The sequence below is a fragment of the Balaenoptera ricei genome, chromosome 1 (assembly GCF_028023285.1).
Source record: "Balaenoptera ricei isolate mBalRic1 chromosome 1, mBalRic1.hap2, whole genome shotgun sequence".
Lineage (NCBI taxonomy): Eukaryota > Metazoa > Chordata > Mammalia > Artiodactyla > Balaenopteridae > Balaenoptera > Balaenoptera ricei.
This window is the reverse complement of record NC_082639.1, coordinates 79,906,112-79,928,950: the sequence shown is the minus strand read 5'-3', so window position 1 is coordinate 79,928,950 and position 22,839 is coordinate 79,906,112. Positions and strand designations below refer to the sequence as shown.

Genomic DNA, 22,839 nt, shown 5'->3' with positions numbered 1-22,839 from the left:
CTTCTCTCTTTGAAAGTATGTAGAGCAGAAAACATTACATAGGGGCTTAGAGAGCTGAACCAAGAACAAAGAGTGGCAATTACAGGAGTTTTTAATTTGGGCTCAACATAAGAAAATATTTTATAGTAGCCACCACTGCTGTGACAGGACATGGCTTCCCTGACTGAGTAGTGAGCAATCCGTCTCTGGAAATTCTCAAGCAGAGGCTGCACACGGAGGCTGAGGTGGGTTTTGAGCATCAGATGGCAGATCACTCACCAGCTGTCCACTGAGGTCCTCCACATGCCAGGAACTCTTCTGCATTGTGGTTTCTTTAGCCGCATAGCACAGGGAGATCAGCTCTGTGCTTTGTGACCACCTAGAGGGGTGGGGTAGGGAGGGTGGGAGGGAGACGCAGGAGGGAGGAGATATGGGGATATATGTATATGTATAGCTGATTCACTTTGTTATACAGCAGAAACTAACACACCATTGTAAAGCAATTATACTCCAATAAAGATGTTTAAAAAAAAAAAAAGTCTTGCTTTGATGATTCCAGTCTATATGGAATCTCAGTCACCCTCATTCTCAGCTATTTTGCCCTATACCATTTTGTACTATTGATCATTGGCCATGCCTACTACCTTTCTGAGGGCCTGTGAAGCCACAGAATAAAAATGTATATTAGGCGTATGTAAATATTTAAGAGCTAAAAGTGAGAGAGTGCCAGTGGGGAGCAGGAAGAGGAGGTGTCTCTCTGGCAGCTCCTGGCAAGCTCCTTCTGGCCGTGTGCTATTGTGGTTAAGAGCGTGGACTTTGTGTCAGACCTACGTAACTTTTCAGAGCCTCAGTTTCCTCCTTTGTAAAATGGGGGTGATAATATGTCGTAGATTGTTATGTTTGTAACTTTCTTAGCTTAGTGCCTTCTTAGCTTAGTGCTGGCATGTAGTAAACTCCTATTCAGCCCAGGTCCTTAATTAACAAAGTACCTGGTATACAGTAAATGCTCAATAAATGGTAACTGTTAGTAGCAATACTAACAGCAAGGATAATAAGTAGCATTACTAGTAGCAGCTAGACCAGGACTTAAAACACATATCCTGACTCCTGGGCCAGTGCTCTTTCCAAAACCTGACAATGTGAATTTTATTTTGCTTTGTGGTGATGAGATGTGTGGATCAAAACTTACAATGTCCCTCCCTTTTAACAGTGAGGAGATCAGACTGATGCCCTAATATTTCAGAAAGAAGATTTGACTTCCGTGGCTTCTGCACTCTTTTCTCTGAGAAGGATGCCGCGAGGGTGACATGAAATAATAGGGAGGCTCGGAAATCCCAGTTTACCTAAAACAGGTTATGCTGATTCGGGGAGTTAGTTGTTAATAGCCCCCTTTTCACTCTCCAAATTGTCACAGTTTGGATGACAAACCATACGGTCACTCTAAATATAACACTCACCGCTCTGAATTGTGGTCATTTCAACTTAGATCAAATTGCACAGGCTCCAGACAAATTGTACTCAATTAGTGTTTTTTAAAAAGTGACTGTCACTTTTAAGAGATTGTGTGTCACTCTCCTGGACACAGATAAATAGCCCACCTACATTATCCAAATGGAACCATCTGCAAAGAACTGTCGTGTTTCCTGGGGTATCCAAAATGTGAAATCGGCACCATTCTTTCCTGCAGGAACCTGTCTTATTAATAGTATTTATCGTCTATCCCTCTGAGAGCCTAGTGAAAAGCAAGCAGGGGCTGGAGGAGCCCAGGTGACTCTCTCTTTGCATTCAGAGGATTTAGCACGGAGATCTCCCCCAGGCGGTGTCTTCCTGGGTGCAGACAGGAAGGTGAAGGCACAAGCAGATCCACAGCCGGCCTGCGGTCGCAGCGGGTTGGGAGAAGCCTACTTTGGCATCAGCTGCTCCACACTCCCCAGATCAAATGTCAGCTGCCAGGACCAACTGGTGTCTCCTGGAGGTCTTTAAAAAATGATTTTCCAGCTGTGAAAGGCTGCGGCATTGTTCTGCTGTTTGGCCACCTTCTCCCTGGCTGCCCCACTGGCTGCAGCCAGGATGAGTCCAATCAAAGGGTCAAAAATACAGCAGCCGCACAGCCACGGCCCTTCCTCTCTCAGCTGTCTGATGTCAGCTCATCAAAGGCCCTACATATGGCCCCGTGCTTGCTCATCATTCACCTCACAGGCCTCTAGAATTTTCACAAGTCAGAGGAGGCGCCAGGAGAAAATTTGCGGCCCCTGAGGGTGCCCTAGGGGTGGTTAATAGCCAGGGAGGGTGACAAGAAAGGGGGAAGTTTAGTGTGCTGTGGTTCCCAATTGTTTGGCTAACAGCCGGAGGTTGACCTTGAGCTTGCGTCTGCCACATGGCGGAGGCACCAGCCGGGCAGCATGTTGGGAGGGCTCAGGCATAATGGAACTTGAACATGCAAATGATTTTAATGAATTCTTCTCCCCTCCTGCCCCCATCCCGTAGCTCCCTGTGCAAGAAGAAACACTTCTCAGATTATAGGGGAAAGTCCCTACTTGCTCCAAGTCTAAAAGCATAATGGAGACAGGTTCTGCTGAGGCCTCTGCCCGCTGTGTGAGCCCTACAAGCTTGACTGTCCTGGATCAGAGGGAAGCACGAAAGGCCATGTGCTGTGACTTGATCCGAGCTCGGGGCAGTGGCCAGATGAGACAAAGACAAAGAGCCTGTTTCATGAGAATGATTTTCTGGTACCTAGAAGGTGAAGGCCGGCCGTGGACTTATCTGACATGGCAGTGGGCCTGGATGGAAGGGACTGGCCAGCTGTGTGTGCCCTGGGGCTGGGTCGCAGTGCAGCGGGGTGGAAGAGGGGGCCAGTTACAGGATGCCTGCTGCTGGGCCTCCGTCACTGTCCCAGCACAGGTGCCTCCTTCCTTCCAGAACGCAGCTGGGAGAGAAGCAAGGGGCTTTTCTTGCACCTCTTCCATGCTGTTCCTGGATAATTTGATTCAACCTCCATTGCAGTCAGGTAGCTGACCTTGCAGGAGTCGTTCTTGGCCTTAAACTCTGAGCCCAACACCTTTGGGTGGCATAACTGACGTTTAAGAAAGGATACTTGCTCCCTCTTATTTCCCATCTCTAAACTCTGATCCTGGTGCACGGTTAAATTCCCTGTGCCCCTAAGGGGCTTGCCTGTAGGTAGGGAAGCTCTATGTATGCTATAAAATGTATAAGACCTAGTAGGTCTGTGAAACTAAATGTGACTGTCACAATTTTGATCTCAGTATCTCGCAAAATTATCAGAAGTGTTTTGTAAACTGTAAAGTGATATACAAATGTAAGTGGTTGTTGCGATGGTTTTTTTATTTTATAAAATGCTTTTTTTTTTTAAATGCGAAAGTGATCTCTCTTGTAGAATTGGTTATATGAGAAAAGTCAGATGAACACAAAAAGCGCTAGCTTTGCCACATGGCAGTTGTTCAAAATCTGCTTCCAAGGGTCACACTTGTGCAGTGTTGTTTGCCCTGAAATCCACCATAAAGGCAAACTGGCGGTATGGACCATATTAACAATGGGCTTTGGAAACAAAACCAGTTTGGAGCAAATTGTAAGGGAACGTGATACTAATGTTTTACATGGTAAGATATACAAACTGAATTAATTAATGGGAAACTATTATTAGATGCAGGGTAGTTCTCCATACATTAACTACCTTGTCCTTGTAAACAGACCCTGTCTAGGATGGCTTACTTATAGGCTGTTACAGCTTGCATAGAGAAAGAAAGAAATTAAACTGGAGGCTCTTTGAATATAGCATAGTGCTGAAAAGCTCATTTACCTTTACTTTTTATTAAATCTACATGTCTTTTTCAAATGCTTAAATTATTTTTGCTGAACAGTAAGCTTAGGCGATGAGCCTGGATTTATACAGTTGTTCTCGAAATGAGCTTTGAAAGCATCATGTGGTAATTTTTTTAAAATGGAAAAACTTGGTTAGGGAGCCATAGACCATTGTCCGGAAGGAGAAGAAATCAGTCAGTGTTTCTGTAAAGGTGGTTAACACACAGGCAGAAACAACTGCTCAGGATATTTTGCAAATTTACATTTGCTTTTGTTGATTCCTTATTAAACTGAATAACCAGGCACATGGAAGGTAAAGCCCTCTTTTAATTAAACCTCTTGGTGTGGGCCCATGTGATTAAATATGACGGAGCTGCTCCTGGGGTTTCTGCTACTGAAAATACTAACAATAATCATTTGTTTTGTTTTTATATTTAAACACATTATTGCATAGCTTGGTGCAGAGATAATTACCAATTTTATCTCCTGTGTTTTTCTAATGTTCATTAATAACAATAAAGGGTTGTAGGTTAAAAACTCATTTAATTGCCTTTATGTTAATGACATTATGAATAGCCTTAGCTACAAGATTCTAATTCTGTCCAGTATCCTCTTTCTCAGTGGAGCCCCAGGAGGGCTGCTCATTTTATCAGCATTACTGATTCAGAGTTTTTCCTTGCAGGTGGGTTTTTGTACATAATCAGAATTAATGCACAACACATTTTGCAAGGAATGGAGTAGAAGCACTCAGAATAAGTAATTAACTAGAGTGCCCAAGGAAATATGCCCGAGCATTTTTTTTAGCATATTCATAAAACATTAAGGACAGTCATAAACACAGTAGAAACAATTTCCTGGTAATATGCTTTTAGACTATTTTCTGGCTCTTTTTAAATTTTTTTCTCTCTCCCATAGGGGGAAAAATTTTTTTTTAACTGAAAATCCCAGGGATGCAGATAAAATGCCCAATGTGTGGTGCTTTTGGGATTCAGTGTGCTTCTGTGCTGCTGCACGTGAGCTGGCAGAGTCCGAGGACCTTTCCCCTTCTCTTCCCCTGCTCCCATCTCCATCACACAACTTACCAGGCAGGAAAGGGAGTGAATGCAGTTTGCAACATCAGAGGAGATGTGGCTACCCGCCTATTCCCAACCTCTAGCATTAACCTCTGGGCATGGGAGAGAATGCCCAGAGAGGAGGAGGGGGCCAGAAGTAAAGGTAGTGCGGTGGCCACGTGGTATGCCACCCAGACCCCTCCCGCCTTAGACTGACACACTCGTCTCTCCAGCTCTTGATGGCTGACAGCTCTCAGCTCAGTCACTATTCTCAGGTCATCAAAGTCATGTCCCTACCCCCACCCCCAGGCATCCTGCATCCAATGACAGGCAAGCAGGAGAGTTTAAAATTCTGGTCCCCCTTGCCTCAAGGTGGGATAATTCAGAAGGCCATCCTGATATCAGAGTGCCCTGGGGGATTAGCTGAGGTCTTTGTCTTGCATCCTTCATCCCTCCTCATGATGCCGTTCCAGAGAGCACTCCCCGATAAACCTTCCGTGCACAAATCTCAGAGTCTATTTCCAGGGGACCCATGACGAAAAGCCAGTGATCAACTTGCCCGCCTCCACGCTGTCCGCCGCACACTGAAGCAGCAGTTTCTCCCCAGCCTCTTTGATCTTGCTGTCTTCTTAGGGTGCTTTGGGCACAGAGCTTGACATCCTGAATGGGGCCAGGTACAGGGTGCAGAAACATTGCCCTCCCATTGAGCAAGCATCACATGAGCTAAGGTATAATAAAACGTTTTTAAAATCCTGGGCCTTGGAATTAAATGGGTGAATTCACATACTGGTTGTAGTTTTTGGACAAGTTACTTAACATCATTGAACCTCAGTTTCCCTATCTGGAAAGTGGGGCTAACGGCACAGGTAACGTTTATACAGTGTTTAGCCCCGTGCCTAATACCCAATCCATAGTAATGCTCCATAGAAACAACAGCTCATTTTTTCTTCTTTTCCATCTTCATATCATTATCCATATGGAAGTATGATTTTGGATGCTGAACATGAACATAATCTTCACCATTAGCCAGGTCAGTTTCTTCAAGACTAAGGTTTTTTTTTGTTTTGTTTTGGTTTGGTTTTTTGCCACACCACATGGCTTGTGGGATCTTAGTTCCCTGACCAGGGATTGAACCTGGGTCCTCGGCAGTGAAAGAGCTGAGTCCTAACCACTGGACCACCAGGGAATTCCCAAGACTAAGGTTTAGAATAGCCCTGGTTCTCATGGAGTTTAGCATTCTGTCTAAATGGGAGCCCACAGAGGAAGGTGGCACAGGCCCAGCACAAAGCTCCTGTCAAAGGAAGAACCCAGAATATTTATAAGATCCCAGGTGACTTAGAGCAAGGTCACATTTGGTTCTTTCAAACACTGGTAAGAAGTAGGCAATGGTATTAGTTTGCTAGGTACCTGGAGCCTTGTATGTATTAACGTATTTAATTCTTATAGCATCCTTAATTAGGTACAGTTATGCCCATTTTACAGTTGAGGAAACAGGTTCAGAGAGGTTAAGTAACTTGCCTTAGGTTACACAGCTAATAAGTTGCAAACCCAAACCCTTGCCTTTCACCAAACCTTTAAACAGAGAACCCAAGGCTTGAAAATTTGTTTCAAATTACCTCCAATATCAGTATTTCCCAGCTAATTAGATGTACTATCCCTTTTTAGGAAAAGTATCAAAAAATGCAAGTCCCATCCAAAGATCATTTTATGGTGGTGCCCGGTGCTCATGGACATCTTGCAGTGAAGTCAAAGCGTCCTGGTGAATAGATTCCTTGCTTTGCCCAAGGCATTATAACCTGGAAGCACAATGGCCTTGATCTTAAAATTAGAGACACCTGCATCAGAAGCCCAGTTTAAGAGATGTGGGAGTAATTATTGTTCAAAACAATGTCGCATTAGATTTGGGTTAATCTCATTGTATGTTCAAAAATGCATTGAGCACAAGAACATTATTTTCTTATAATGCTATAGATTTGTATAACACATAAAATTTTATCAAATGCTTTTATACTTAGCTGACTTCATAACAAGTTGGTGGAGTGGATATTAGAGTTCCATTTGCCAGATGATAAAGACTTCACTTCTTTAAGGAACCCGTCCAATTGCCAAAAGTTCACTTGGCAGTAGAGATGAGTCTAGATCCCCATTCTTTTGACCCTTGGCTACTCAAAGTGTGGTCCCTGGGCCAGCAATGTCAGCATCACCTGGGAGTTTGTTAGAAATGCAGACTCCCAGGCCCCATCCAGGTCTATTGAACCAGAATCTTTTAACAAAATCCCCGTAAATTCATATGCATATAAATGTTTGAGAAGCTCTGTCTCCACTCACTATATTACTGTCTCCAAACCTCTCTTCTCTAGAGTCTAGACTGTAAGCCCCATGAGGGCCAGGCCTGCATCTGGCTTGTCTACCATTGTACGCTCTGCACTTGCCCAGTGCCCAGGCCAGAGCAGGCATTCCATTAGACACATCGACAGCTCTGTCATTGGGTAGTTGGGCCTGCCAGCCAGTTAGTATCTGAATCCCTTCTAGAGGAAACAACATAAGTTTTCATGTTCCTGAAAGTCTACCATCAGCACAAAGGTATTCACCTTATTCATATGAAAAAGTTGAAGTCATGCTTGAAAAATATACTGAAACCTGTGGTTTGCCATCCTGTTTCTCAGCCTACCAAACCAGTGCCTATAGGAGTGGGAACATTGTACTGTGTAATTATTTAAATGAAAACAACATAAATGAAGAGAAAGGCTATTTATATCAAGTGCTACTAATTAAATGAGAAATAATGGGTCCTGCTGAGAAAGGATACAGCCAGAGAGAGCAAGAAAAACTTCCTGCCAGTAAAGACTAGTGGACAATGGGACAGTGTTACTAGTGGGATAATTGACTCCTGGAGAAGATTGTCCAAGGCAAGATGAGATAAGTACCAGGCAAGTATAATGTACTTCCAACCTTATTATCGATGATGCTTTCAGGTACCAGCTCTGGGTCACAGATTTTGAATATACTAAATGCTTAATTCAGTGCTGCCCTTTCACCCGAAAGATGTCAGGGTAAGAGAAAAATGTGTGCACCAGTCCAGTGCTCCCTGATTTAACTCTTCACTGAAATACTGTAGGAATAAATGACGGAAAAGGAAATCATAACCCCCACTTCGCTCTTGTACCCAGAAAGTGATTTCCATTTCAAACAGCTGATAGAACAACGATGTGGTCATCAAAAACTTGTGAAGATGATCCCCCAAACCCTGCCTTATTTTTCTTCAGGATCACTCTAAAAAAAATAATTTAGAGGCAGGAGATTGGTGGTGTGGAAGGGAAAGCCTCCTATTCAGAAAATCAATGCAGATTGAGGTACCATAAGGAGATGCTGATTTATAAGCTGCTGCGTTGAAAATGACTTGCTTTCTCATTAGTTGGACCTGGCTCATGGCTATGATACAAATAAGGCAAATAATTTAAAACATATACTTGCAGAGTATGTTTGACTTTCAATTTGTCCTTGGAAGATTTGGGGCCTAAGTAAAGAAAGATTCACAGAGAAGTTAAAAGGCTGCCAGTCACAGATGCTACAGAGCAATGCCCTTAAGAGCTTGGGTTCTGGGAGAGAAAGACCTAGGTTTGGATCCAGATGCACCCTAGTGTTTCTGGCACCTTGTCCAAACACCTTATTTCTCTAGGTCTCCTGTTCCTCATTTGTAAGATGTAGGTAACATTAGAAGCGACCTCTAAGGTGGCTGGGAGGAATAAATGACAGTTCCATTCCGTAAATGAAATATGCATTGCCTGGCTGGGTTGGGCTCTATGTAAATGCTAGCTGTTTTGTTATATGAATGAATAGCCTCTATTTTAAAATATTTCCAATTTTATATGTACTTATGTACTTTTTGGGGGATTGAAACGATGAGAATTGAGAAAAGTTATCTGGAGCCTATTTCTTGCCTTCAGTGAGCTTACAAACTAATTGGGAAAATGATGTGGGTACAGGAAACTATTAAGGAAAATGAAGAGAATGTGATGAAAGCTGAAGGAAAGATGGTGGCCAAAGGAGGAGAGAGGTGAGGAGTGGGGAAAACCTGGAGTGATTGAAGGCAGGAGCAGTGGGGAAAGGCTTCAAGGAGAAATAAACTTTCAGGGCCCCGGGGGCCATGTGGATCTTGAGAAGGGTGATGCACTGCACAGCAATGACATCATCCTAGACTGTTCTTGAACTACCCTGTTTATCGGACAGGCACATTTTACTTGGGAGAGGCTCTGGTGAGCATATGGTGGCTTGTCTTTGTGGCATCCTATGTATTACATTCTGAGTGGCTCCAGGACAAGATATTCATTCATTCATGTTTATTGAACATATAGTGTATGCTAGGCATTGGGGATATAGATATGAACAGGAGAAACCATGCCCTGATCTTTATAGGGCTCAAATTCTAGTGGTGGAGGTATAAAATAAACACATACATCTCTAATATCATATCGGTAGAGATTAAACAGGGCAAGGAACAGAGAAGGATGGCGAGTGGTTATTTTATATAACGTAGCTGGGGAGGTCTCTTTGAGGGTGTGACCTAAGAGCACAGGCCAGGCCTGAAGACTGGTGGAAGAGTGTTCCAGGCAGAGGGAACAGCAGTGCAAACGGGCCAGGGTGGGTTTGCATTTCCTGCTTGGAAAGAAGGCCAGTGCCGCCAGAAAGGAGCGAACGTGGCCATCCACGTGCTGTGTACAGATTTCTTCCACAGCACACCAGGTACGTCTGCCCAAATGACACAGTAATGAGCGAAGTAAAGTTCAGAATCATTGATCACGCTTTCAAAAGTAAGTTAACGAATAGAGTTGAAGGGATACTAGTGATGCAGTTGGCATTTGCAAGCTGATGAGCTCATTTATCTCATGAACACCAGGCAGGTTTAAGATGTTTGATTGCTTAGGCTACAGTTCAAACTGTGTCCTGAGTTTGAATTATTTTCCATGCTAAAAACCCCAATGGTCATTGTTATTTAGTAAAATTACTTTGTTTCATAAAAATCCATGAAACAGGTATATTTCTGGATAAGAGTAAATGAGTGCATTGTGCTCTGAAACCTTCATCGTGGGACTTCCCTCTGAAGGGTACCATATTATAGTCTAACACCAGTAATTCAAGTGACAACGTGTTTTTGCAGGTCTATTAGCCTGAAATCTTGAACTAAATCTGTCAAAAGTTTTCTTTTTTTGCAAACTGGCTAAAACGTTTAGTGGTAGCGAAAAAAAAACCACCATGGAAGCAATATGTTAAGAAACCTTTGTTTCAACATGAAGGAAGAGTTGTTTTTATTTAACAATTTCTGCCAACAGTCTGATAACATATTTCAATTTTGATTTGCCCATTTTCCTAAACTGCGCTGATAAAATATAGACATCTAACGTGCACACAGTAATACTTCAATCTCCTCACTAGAGGGAGAGAATAATTATTGATATGTATGTGTAGACGGTGTGTTCTTCAGCTTCCTGATTCCTTAACCTTTCTGTGGAAAAGACTCCTGGGACATGATTGAGGAAAAAGTGGTTTTTCCTTCCAGATGGATTCGTTGGCTAGGGCAATATTTTTAGTTATGCCAATAAAACGAAAGGGAGACAGAAAATCAGGCAACTGCCAGAGTGGTTAGTGTGGGACTATTACCAAGGCAGAAATGAGGCCAAAGAGATGATAAATGTCTGCCTCTCACCCACTCCATCAGCTGAAGCCCGACCTGGATCCTCTTTTCCATCTGAGCTCCAAGCAAGCTACCATTTTTTATAGCAGCACTTAATAGTGGACATTAACTTAGCCCTCCCTGAAAGGGCTGACCTGCAGGCTACACTCGGTGCTTCTCCAAAGTGTAATCACTTGCTCACTCAGTAATTTCACCAAATAGCATGCACCTTTTCCAGCCACTTATTGGCCAATTAAGTCAAGTTCTCACTGAGGGGGTCCAGCTGGCTTCAAGTTATCTAAGATGAATTGATTGAAGACATTCTGCAATCTATGAACCCAGTTTAATGATCTAGGTGATAATACTTGTAATTCTTCTCAGTCAGGGGAATTTGCTGCAGCTGTTGTTGCCCATGTTCTGATACACTGATGTACCAGAAAAGCATTAATCCGCCCTCAGAGTTCCCTGGCAATTACTGCATTGTGAAAAGGGAAATTTAAAATTCACTCAGCATAGCCAAGTGAAAACCATCTTTCTGTTGATGTGTTTTTATTTTATCCCACAGTAAATGTTTTTTTAAGGTGGAGTATGGGGAGAATATGTTAATGGTAATACTTCATCAGGAATGGAGGAAACCAACTAAACGTTCATTCCATTTTACTGCTGAAAACAGCCCATCAAATGTTTGAGGTACAAAAAAGCACTGCTTTAAGGCAAGAACATGATTTTCTAAAATATTGGGGTGAGGGTCCAAGGACTAAAGTCATTATTTTTGTATGAAATGTTTGCTCCCACCCCCTGGATTCATGGCCCTTGAAGTGATAATGAAGCAGAGTCACACAGTGACACAGGCCTTCAATGTATCTCCAAACACTTTTCTGCACAGTGACATATTTTTTAAAAGTAATCATTAAATAATTTGCTTGCTTTCCTATCTGTGCATGTGTTCCCTGAACTGCTGAAATGTTAATTCTCCTCCCTATGAAGCAAATACTGTAAATAATACTCTGGAGGTTTTTCTGAGTGTTGCAAATTCACAATACTTAGGAACACTCTATCCTACCGTGGGTCTGTGAAGTTTATGTTTACAAACTGAAAAGCTGGTTTTGATTTTCTTACGAAAGTGGCAGCTGTGATATTAATTTACACTGCACTGAGGAACTGCCATCCTTCTCTTTCTGGAGAGTGGGTTCCTTTTCCCTGAGAGGTGTGATTGAACTTGGCTTTGGGGATGTGTGACTTGCTGGGAAAGGCTGGTGCTTTTGATGAGATTTTAAATTCTTTCCAGTGATGCTGGAAAAACAAGAGACTAGGAAGGATGTATTTTAAAGTTGAGTGTAGGCTTTGTGGGAAAACTTAATTGGACCATGGTCATACTTTAGACTTATGAGTCCAAATTTAACCAAGAGCATCAGACAAGGAATGACATTTTCCTTTGTTTTTCTAACCAGGAAAAGGCAAAGCCAGACAGAGCTTTGGGGTCTGGCATGAAACAGACTGAATTTTCACTGAGAACAAAACATCTGATTATTCAAAGAACTCTTTTCTGCATTTGTTTTTTTTTGCCTCTATGTGCCCCCTTTTATTGATGGGTTAACCTAACTTAAAATGTTCTAACTACTGTAAATGAAAAATCTTATCCAAGTGGGATTAATAATAATAGCTAACAATAAACACTTGCCACATGCCAGACTCTGGTTCTGAGAACCTACCTGGAATATAAGTCAATTAATCCTCCCAACAACCTATGAAGTCAATGCTCTTATTATCCTCATTTTACAGATGAGGAAATGGAAGAACAGAGAGGTTAAGTAACTTGCCCAAAGTCACACAGCTAGTAAGTGCCAGAGCCAGGGTTTGAACCAAGTGCGTTAGTGTCTCTGTGTTTATTGACTGCAGACTGTCTCTCTGACTTCTCATAGGTACAAAGCTTCAGCTATCTCTGTTTTAGCCTTCCAGGCTGTTTCCCATGTTATCTCCACAGGGAAAGAATAACAGAAGTGCAAAAGGACAACTGATGTCACAACAAACAGGAACCGAAATTGCTGCAAGTGCTTCTCTTCAGGAGGCCTTACCCCAGATCTATTATTTGGACCTAACCTCCAAAGAGCTCAAAGTACTTCACAAGTTTACTTGAGTCATCAATATGTTAGCAAAGTGTCAGAAGGGTAGATATTCTTCACTTTTTTTTTTTTGCAGATTAAATCCAAAAAATGAAATGTCAATTTGACCTTGAACTCATTTCTCCTGGGTCTTAGCCTGATATTTCCTTTGATGCCATTTTATCTCATTGAAACATGGATATACCTGTCCCTTTCCATACAAATTCAGATTATTCTTGGGGACAAAAAGTCTCTTTTATCTACATCCAGCACTGTAATAGCTGTTGAAAAAAATTAGCTCATATAATGCATGTGAAGATCTGGTGTGGAGATAGAGATGTAGAAAGGGAAAAAAGCTAAATACCATCTGAAAATTACTTTCTGTCTGAACTTTACAGATGAGGAAACTGAGGCTAAGGTCACATACCAACTTTTATTTTTTTACTGCTTAGGGCTTTGCCTTCAAGAAACAAAAATGAATTATAATATGAAAGTGTTTTTAGTGAGCATTTATTTATTTTCTTTAAAAATATAAGTGGGGACTTCCCTGGTGGCGCAGTGGTTAAGACTCTGCGTTCCCAGTGCAGGGGGCCTGGGTTTGATCCATGGTCAGGGAACTAGATCCCACATGCATGCCACAACTAAGAGTTCACATGCCACAACTTGAGCCCGCATGCTGCAGTTAAGGAGCCTGTGTGCTGCAACTAAGACCTGGTGCAACCAAATAAATAAATAAAAATAAATAATCAGAATGTTAAAATAAATAAATTAATTAATTAATTAATTAAAATATAAATGATCTCTATTAGAGTTTCATAGGTTAGGGCTTCTCATTATATATTCACAAAGCACTCTGTACTTTCCTAAGCATTCAATACAATTGTAATTAATTAATGCATGGATAATTTCTTGTTTAGCTTTGACTTCTCTTTGAAGTCCACCCCCACTCCCTTCCATGTGGGCTGGATTTAAATTGACTTGCTTCTAACAAATATTAGAATACGGCAGAAGAGATAGGTTGTCATTTAACAGATTAGGTTACAAAAAGATTGTAGCTTCCACCTTGGGACCCCTCTCTCACTCTCTCACTTATTTGCTCTGAGGGAAGCCAGCTACCACATTGTGTGAGCTGCTCTAAGGAGAGGTCCATGGGGCAAAGACCTCTAGGCAACAGCCAGTGAGAAACAGGCCTCTGTGTAATAGTCTGTGAGGAACTGAATCCTGACACCTGTCAAGAACCATAGACACAAGCTTGAAAGCAGATTCCCTGCAAGTCGAGCCTTCATATGAGACCACAACCCTGGTCCAAAGCTTAATGCAACCTCATGAGACACCTTGAGCCATAGGCACCCAGCTAAGCTGCACCCAGGTTCCTGGCACACAAAGACTTGAGATAATAATTGTTTGTGAGTTTCAGCTATTAAATTTTGGGGTAATTAGATGACTAATACAATCTGATCTAGATGACTCACCCACCTAAAGATGAACAACTAATTAAGCACTTTATAAATAATACAAATGCCAATCACTAGAAAGTAGATTCTAATTGTCCTATAAATTTCTAGTAGTGATTTTGTGTAATGAGCATCTTTAAGTGATCTAATTAACCAAGACTATTATTTAATCCACTGGTTTCCAAAGTTTGGTCTTGGAACCTTTAGGGGTCCCCAAGACTCTTTCAGGGAATCCAGGAAATCACAACTACTTTTACAACATTACTGAAATGTTATTAGCCTATTTCACTTTCATTCTCTCATGAGTGTACAGTGGAGTTTTCCAGACACTGCATGATATGGGATGATGTAATTTTCTGACAGTTTATGGAATGTATGCTTGTGTAATCTTGTATTTTCTAGAATTTTCTAAGGTAGTAGATTTAAGGTATAAAAATATGCATTTTCTGAAATTAACTCAGTTGTTCTCAGTACTTCTGTGCTCTAAGTAGTTACCTTCAATTATAACTTGTATAATCTCCATAACCTCTATATTGTCCAATTAATTATTTTGAAATACCAAAGTTGTTCCTGAATCTATGCAGAAACACAGCAAAAAAGTATACTTCTATTGTCTTGTTTTGCTGTGATGTTTTGAATTTTCTGTTTTAATTTTTAATATGGTAAGTGTTGAGTAGATATACTCCTATGGGGATTATATCCTATTATAATAATCCTATTATATCTTATTATATTGTTTATGGAACAAAATCTCTTAAGATTCTCAATAATTTTTAAGGGTATACAGGGGTTATGACACCAAAAAGTTTAATTCATCCATTGACAAATGTGATTGAACCCCTAGACGTGTTCTGCATTGTGCTAGGTACTGTGAGTGACACAAAAGTATGAACATAACACTCTCCCTTAAGTTGCTTAATATCTAGTTGTGGAGATGAGACTAATTTGTTGTTTGATATATGCTGTGAAGCTAAACGTTGTACTAGAGACTGTAAGTGCAGTAAAGTACATGGAAGGGAGAGGTTGGGGCTGGGGAGTCACTGGGGGATGACAGTGCTAGAAGAAAGGTATCTCAGTCCTCCTAATGAGAACCTCCATGAATGTAAAGAGAAAATATGAGGAGAAAACAGTGGGGAAATGTATCATATAAGGTGCCAGGAGAGTAAAGCCAAGTCTCCAGCAGCTCTCAGCTGCATGTTGTGCATTGATTTGGGGAACTTCTGCTGGAGCTCTGTCTGCCAAGTGCTTTCTACTTGGATGGGTGACCTCTGAAGCATCACCCTCAAAAGGCAGGCACAGTTCTGGCCCACATTTCCCATATGTAGGAAACTTGGAATCTTGTGTCCTGTAAAACTCAACTTCATTGTGTTGAAATCGTACCCAGAATTTTGAAGATGTGACCAGTGTTATGTGTATGTTAGTCTCAAGATATTTGTCTATTTGAGGTGTGAAATAAAATTCATATTTTATGGCAAGACAAGAAAAATATAAATGTAAAAATTTTCTCTGCCCTTTGGCCTCCTCTCTCCCCTCTACTGTGCATTGTGTATCTGCATTGTGCATGGACCAAACCTCTCCATCGGCAGAAATACCTGCTCAGCCATAAAGATCAACAGTCTCTTAGCACCAACAAGACAAACTGCTTAAAAGATAACATTCCTTTCCACAGCAAAGGAAATCATAAACAAAATGAAAAGACAACCTACAGACTGGGAGAAAATATTTGCAAACAATGCAACCAACAATGTCTTAACTTCCAAAATATACAAACAGCTCATACAGCTCAATAACAAAACAAAAAACCCAATCAAAAAATGGGCAGAAGACCTAAATAGGCATTTCTGCAAAGAAGACATACAGATGGCCAACAGGCACATGAAAAGATGCTCAACATCGCTAATTATTAGAGAAATGCAAATCAAAACTACAATGAGGTACCACCTCACACTGGTCAGTATGGCCATCATCAAAAAGTCTACAAGTAATAAATGCTGGAGAGGGTGTAGAGAAAAGGGAACCCTCCTACACTGTTGGTGGGAATGTAAATTGGTATAGCCACTATGGAGAACAATATGGAGGTTCCTTAAAAAACTAAAAATAGAGTTGCCATATGACGCAGCAATCCCACTCCTGGGCGTATATCTGTAGAAAACTCTAATTCGAAAAGATATTCACCCCAATGTTCATAGCAGCACTATTTACAGTAACCAAGACATGGAAACAACCTAAATGTCCATCAGCAGATGAATGGGTAAAGAAGATGTGGTATATATATCATATATATGTATATATATTACTCAGCCATAAAAAAGAAGGAAATAATGCCACTTGCAGCCACATAGGTGGATTTAGAGATTATAATACTAAGTGGAGTTAAGTCAGACAGAGAAAGACAAATATATGATATCACTTATATGTGGAACGTAAAATATGATACAAATGAACTTATTTACAAATCAGAAACAGACTCACAGACATAGAAAATAAACTTATGGTTACCAAAGGGGAAAGGCAGGAGAGGGATAAATTAGGGTTAGCAGATACACACTACTATATATAAAATAGATAAACATCAAGGTCCTACTGTATAGCACAGGGAACTATATTCAATATCTTATAACAAACTGTAATGGAATAGAATATGAATAAGAATATATATGTATAACTGAATCACTTTGCTGTACAGCAAAAACTAACACAACATTGTAAATTAACTATACTTAAAGAAAAACAAAATAACTTTCCTTCTTGATCTTGTAAGGGGTCACGATGACTCACCACTTTGTACTTATAGATCTGGATTGTGCAAATTATCTATGTCATTTAATGTGCAGCCCTCTGTCTCAAAAAACCTGTATAACTATGCTTTGACCTCTAATGGGTGGAACAGTTCTCCCAGCTTTTTGAGAGGCTGTTCCTGGGTTATAATCCTCAATTTGACTCGAATAAAGTTTTCCACTTCTTTCTTGAAATTGATTAATATTTTGTCAATAGGGGATATTGCAGCACTTATTTTGCTGAAAAGAAGAAAAAAGTCACTGCTTTGGGCAAAAGATGCCACTGTTTCTGTTTGTCCAGTATGAATTAGAAAACTTGGGCTAGTCTGCCATGTAAGGGTATGGAATCTTCTGATAGCTTCAGTTTCCTGACCCTCAATTTTACTACCTGTAAAAGGGGGATATTTTTCCTACACATCTTACAATGTGACTAGAGTGATCATACAAGAGAATTTATATGAAAGGGTTCAAGAAATTGTAAAGCTCTATTTAAATTCACAATCATAGTAACCTTAAAAAAATAAGCTAACATGTATTGACCACTTACATCATCATGCTAAGCACTGTTATAAGCGCTTTCCTTACATTATCTCAATTACTTGAATATGTTTGATATTATTAAACTGTAACATAGTATTGAGAACTTCATCAAGATCGCTGGATTCATGGCACACAGAACAGAATGTCAAAACAGTAAATTCTCAAAAAAAAAAAAAAAAATACCAAGAGACAGGAGTTCCTGTTTGCTCAAGAATTCCTTAATTCTTGGACTCTGGGAAGCATAAAGGAAAGTTCGTCTTAAAGGACAAATTTGTTCCCTCCTTTAATATAGGTAAGGTGTCCAGGGTACAGATTATCCGTAAATTGCAGCAAAACCTCCCTTAATGGAGAAGCAAATTTTTTGTCAGAAACTTTATAACCGTTCTAGGATATTAGAAAAGGAAATGTAATGCCATTCAAAAGCAATAAATCTTAATCAATAGCTTCAAAGACCCTCTAAGCAAAAAAGATGTATCTGGAATACTTGGAACAGAAGAATGGGAAGTGAAGAGACTGAACTTGGCCCTTTCAGATAAAAAAGCCTTAGAGGATGTGACCTGGGTTAAGGCAGAGATAGGTTCCATGTGCTAGACTCAGTCGGACCTCCACGGAGAGAAGGGAGCTTCCTGGAAGTACTGACCTTTGGGGCTCCACATATCACAAACACACATAAAAACATATGTATTAGAGAACACACAGGCACCTCTGTCACCCGGGATTGATGATTAGCATTGACACAGCACCCACTCTCATGACACAGTTCGAAACCTAGGAAAATGCTTCTCTGCATCTCTTGCACTTTGTCCCTTGAAGAGCATCTGAAGCCATGAGGGTTTGTGGATTGTGCCACCATCTACGCAGGAGAGAGACAGTGCCCTGGAGTGTGGGGAGGATTTGACCGGCAGAAGCACTTAGGTAAAGAAAAGATAAATTAACTTGTCATATCCTTCCTCTCATGTAGTGTGAACTCTATAGACTTTTGCATAATAAAGTACCATTTCCCAATAGCACCAAGCATCCATCTTCTCTTTGTGTTCCAACTTGTTTCCACAAGGTACTTGGAATTGGTACAGTATTCACTACAGTTGCATGGAGTAGAAAAGGAATATTTTGCAACAGTTCCCATCATTCCTAAATTGTATGTTAGTCTAGATATAACCTCTAGGAAGCATGATAACTACTCTTTACATTGGTAACTAGATGGCCTCTGAATGCTGGAACTGCAAATAGTTTTACTTTTATCAAAATGTTTTAAAAGATGTAATTAAAATTTCCAAAAATTAACACTAAAATTCAGCTTCATTTAAATAATTTAAAAATTCACTGAGGGTAATGTCTAAGATGTAATGGTGGCAATGGGGTTGATAAACAGAAAGTTTTACCATACAGAACATTGGTCAGAAGTCCAAAAATACTTGTGTGTTTGTCATATACAACACACTTTTGAATTTTTTTATTGGGAGATATGATGTCAACTGTTTCAACAGCAGTTCAAAGATCATATACTATATTTTCTGAATCTTCCCAAAGATGAAATAGTTTGATGAAACAAAGCAATGACCTTAAAGTCATTCTTGGACATGTATGATGGAAATGCTGTCTGGAACTGTTAAAGCAATTAGAATGAATAAGACACAAGATGCACCACAAGAGTTAATTGAAACAACAGAAGAATCTCAAAATAAAACATGAATCAAGATATTGGTGAAAAATTAATTTTCAATTCATGCTCTCTATAGTTATTTGATGTTACTGTTGCTTATTATTAATATTACCAAAACTTAACAAAAAAATTTCAAAAATGTCAACACTTGGCTATTTCACTTATAAAATAACTAAAAAAAATTTTTTTTTTAATTTTTAAAATTTATTTTATTTATTTATTTTTGGCTGCATTGGGTCTTCATTGCTATGCACGGGCTTTCTCTAGTTGCAGCGAGTGGGGTCTACTCTTTATTGCGGTGCGTGGGCTTCTCATTGCGGTGTCTTCTCTTGTTGCAGAGCACAGGCATGCGGGCTTCAGTAGTTGTGGCGCATGGGCTCAGTAGTTGTGGTGCACGGGCTTAGTTGCTCAGCAGCATGTGGGATCTTCCCAGACCAGGGCTCAAACCCATGTCCCCTGCATTGGCAGGCGGATTCTTAACCACTGTGCCACCAGGGAAGCCCTAAAAAATATTTCTTAAAATGTCAGAGCCAGTGGGTTTTCTAAATCTAAATAAACTGCAAGTAATTTGTTGAAAATATTCCAATAAAATATAATAACATTAAAGCAAGGAAATGAAAATGTTCATCTATCAAACAGTCATTCACATATAAATAATTACTAATTATTTCTTATTTTAATGAAGACCATGTTTCTGGTCATTATAGATTAGAATGCAGTCTTAATTAAAGAGAAATTTGAATAAGTTAAATAATGCTCTGCTAATTTTTGTTTCTTTTATAATAACCCAATATTGGAAAATTTGAAATAAGAATCTAAGAAATACTGTATGTATCTAGATATTCTCCTAAAAGATATTCCTTTAACATATTCATTTAAAAAATGATAGCAATACATTTGATAGTAAAATAGCTTATAATATTTTCTGCAATAATGCTACTTTGTCACATGTGACTTCATTACAGTTTTTTAAATATATGTAAAATTTGTATGTAAAGTTCATTTCCTAATTTATAATAATTTAATGGTTTAATAATTTATTGACAATTCCAGTTACTTCTGCCTTAGCAGAGTGAAGTTTCTTCAACTGAAATGAATAATAAACAAACAAACAAACTACAATGACCTAAGAAATATTGGCTAATTTGTCATTACTGTCAATAGAACACATGAAAATCTTAGTTATACCTATATAATTAGTGATTTTGCTAAAATGAAGATAATACAAATTAATTTCATATAGTAAACATATAATAGTTAATTAACTATGGATGTATTACTCATCCAAGTATCACCAGCTCATCAACAGGACAACTAGATGTGCACAGTTATGATTAATTCAGTCATCTTTGATAGTTTCCATCAGTCATATAAAAAACATAGTTTTATGTACATTTTCTCATTTGTCATTATGAATATTCATTTGTCAAGGTAAGAAGATAGAACATATTTTTTTAAACAGTTTTTAGCTTTACTTGTAACTTCGAAACATTTGGATATAGAACCTATAGGCCTCCATTTGTTCTCTTGCCTTGGGCCACACAAATGTTAAGAGTGGGTCACTGCCTGGAGGGAGGTGGGTATCGACCTTGGGCCCACCCTCCTCTGGTGAGTTGTCCTACAGGATGAAACCAGAGAGGCCCTTAGGTGTAGCTGGGCAGCCAAGGTAGAATTTCACACACCTTCCCCATCGCATACTCAGCAGGGGACCCACATTCTCACTGTTGTCCAACAATCTTTAACAAGAGGGTAAACTTCTACAGTAACATTTAAAAATGCAAATGCACCATTAAGGTGATGCCTTCACGTGAATGACTTAGTTGGTGTAGTCTTCCAGTTCAGCCATCCTTTGGCTGAATCATTCATTAACGAAGAGTACACTGTCATTTCACTATGGGCAGTCCTCATCTGATTGGTACTGTTTGGTTTAGAGAGGAGAGGAAAGGTGAGTTGAGGAACTGAGGGAAGTCTTAAAATGTGTGAAGGATTTTCCTGAGGGATTAGATTTCATCTGCATGCCGTGACCCAGTGAATGGTTGTTCAGGCTGTGATCAAGAGTACTCAGCTGAGGGGCAGTGGGGACTGAAATCCAGCTCTTGCTCTGCTCACCAAGCCAGATGCCCGGATGCCAGGCTGAGTCAGCCAAAGGGGGCGTCTTTCTCTCATTCTCACAAAGGTGCTCTGTCGGCCAGCTGGGCCCTACCTGCATGACTCCAGAGGACAGAATTGGGTACAAACAGTGAAAGTTATATAGATGCTGACTTGTGGTTAGTGTAAGGAAAAGGTGGTTTTTATAAACTTGATCTTGTTAATTCTTATAACAATCCTGAAAAGTAGGTACAATTATTGCCCTCACTTTACAGAAAAGAAAACTGAGGTTGAGAAGTCAAGCACCTTGCCCAGCATTTGAAAATAGCAAATGCAGGATGCAAAGCCAGGCTTTTCTCATTAAAAAAACACATATACCCATTCTACTCTACACTATGATATGCTTTCTAACAATTCGAGCAATTATATGATGAAACGTGCTGTTTCTGAAGCTAGCAATTGCCATATTTCTTTAAGTGTCTAAGAATAATTGAATGCCAACTCATCAGATATGCCATAAAGGGGACTCACATACCCATGAATAGTTGAATCAGGTGATGCCAACACAGTCCAGGTTCAGTCGGGAAAACAGAAGGCACTCTATGTATTTCAAGTACAAAAGATTTCAATGTAGGGAATTAGAGGCATAACCAACCACCGGCAGAGTTAAGGAACCAAGGTCAGAGAAGACACTGGCGATGATCTCAGGCTGCCACACTAAAGCAGATGGTTCACTAGAGTGCAAATTTTAAGAACCTCTGGAAAGCTCCTGGCTTCTTTCTCAGTCTATAGCACCAATTGAGGTAATTCTTTAGAATCTCACCTGGTAGTTCTTTAGAATCTCACATCTACTCATGTTGCTAGCTGTAAATTACGGCCTCTCCTTTTTGGCCTTTCAATTCTCATGTGAGTGTCTCTTACTGGAAGAGACGCTGACTCTGAGCAGGACTGTAGGGAAAGAGAATTGTGAGAAACGTTGTTCCTGGCTAGAAGAGTGGTGGTGAAGCAAAATTCCTAAGCCCTGCCCCACCATAATGATGTAGGATTTTATGCTACTTACTAGTTATCAGACTTCCTCTTATTCTATAGTGAGTTGGAAGTTAAAAGAGCAGGAAGTTATCAGGCACCTTCAAGACCCCTTGTCACTGCGGGAAGGTATAGTACAGAAAGAAGTTTACCTGCAGAGGGAATTCCCTGGTGGTCCAGTGGTTAGGACTCCGGCTTTCACTGCCAAGGGAATGGGACCCGCAAGCCACGCAGCCAAGAAAAAAAAAAAAAACATTAAAAAAGAAAGAAATTTACCTGCAGAAGCTATAGGTAAATTTTCACATGTCATCATTTTGCCTAAGATTAGAGCAACCTCAGCTGGGCTGGCCCAAAGAAAACCAGGTAGCTGCAAAAGTAGGCCTGCTCTAATTTTAGAAAATTTAGTGTTCACACAAAGGATTATGCTCACAGGATATATATTGCATTATGAATGACAAATTTTAGGAGGCAATCTTTTTATGGATGGTGAATCATCAAATTTAGCTGGAAGGAACCTAGACACCATTTGGTCTGAGGTACCCCAAACTATTTCTCTGAGAGCATGGTTGGAAGGTGTGGGTAGTATCAGGATGCCCTTCACTAGGAACCCTGGCCAACCATCCACGGGGAGAAATGGTGGCAAATAGAGCAGTGATAATGGATTTGCA

General features: G+C 40.2%; 1 non-coding gene across 1 annotated transcript; it reads right to left on the bottom strand.

Moving 5' to 3' along the window:
• Window positions 1-5,963: 5,963 nt before the first annotated feature.
• Window positions 5,964-6,036, bottom strand: TRNAE-UUC (transfer RNA glutamic acid (anticodon UUC)). The gene has a single exon. It is a non-coding gene; the product is annotated as a tRNA-Glu (tRNA).
• Between the last annotated feature and the right edge of the window lie 16,803 nt (window positions 6,037-22,839).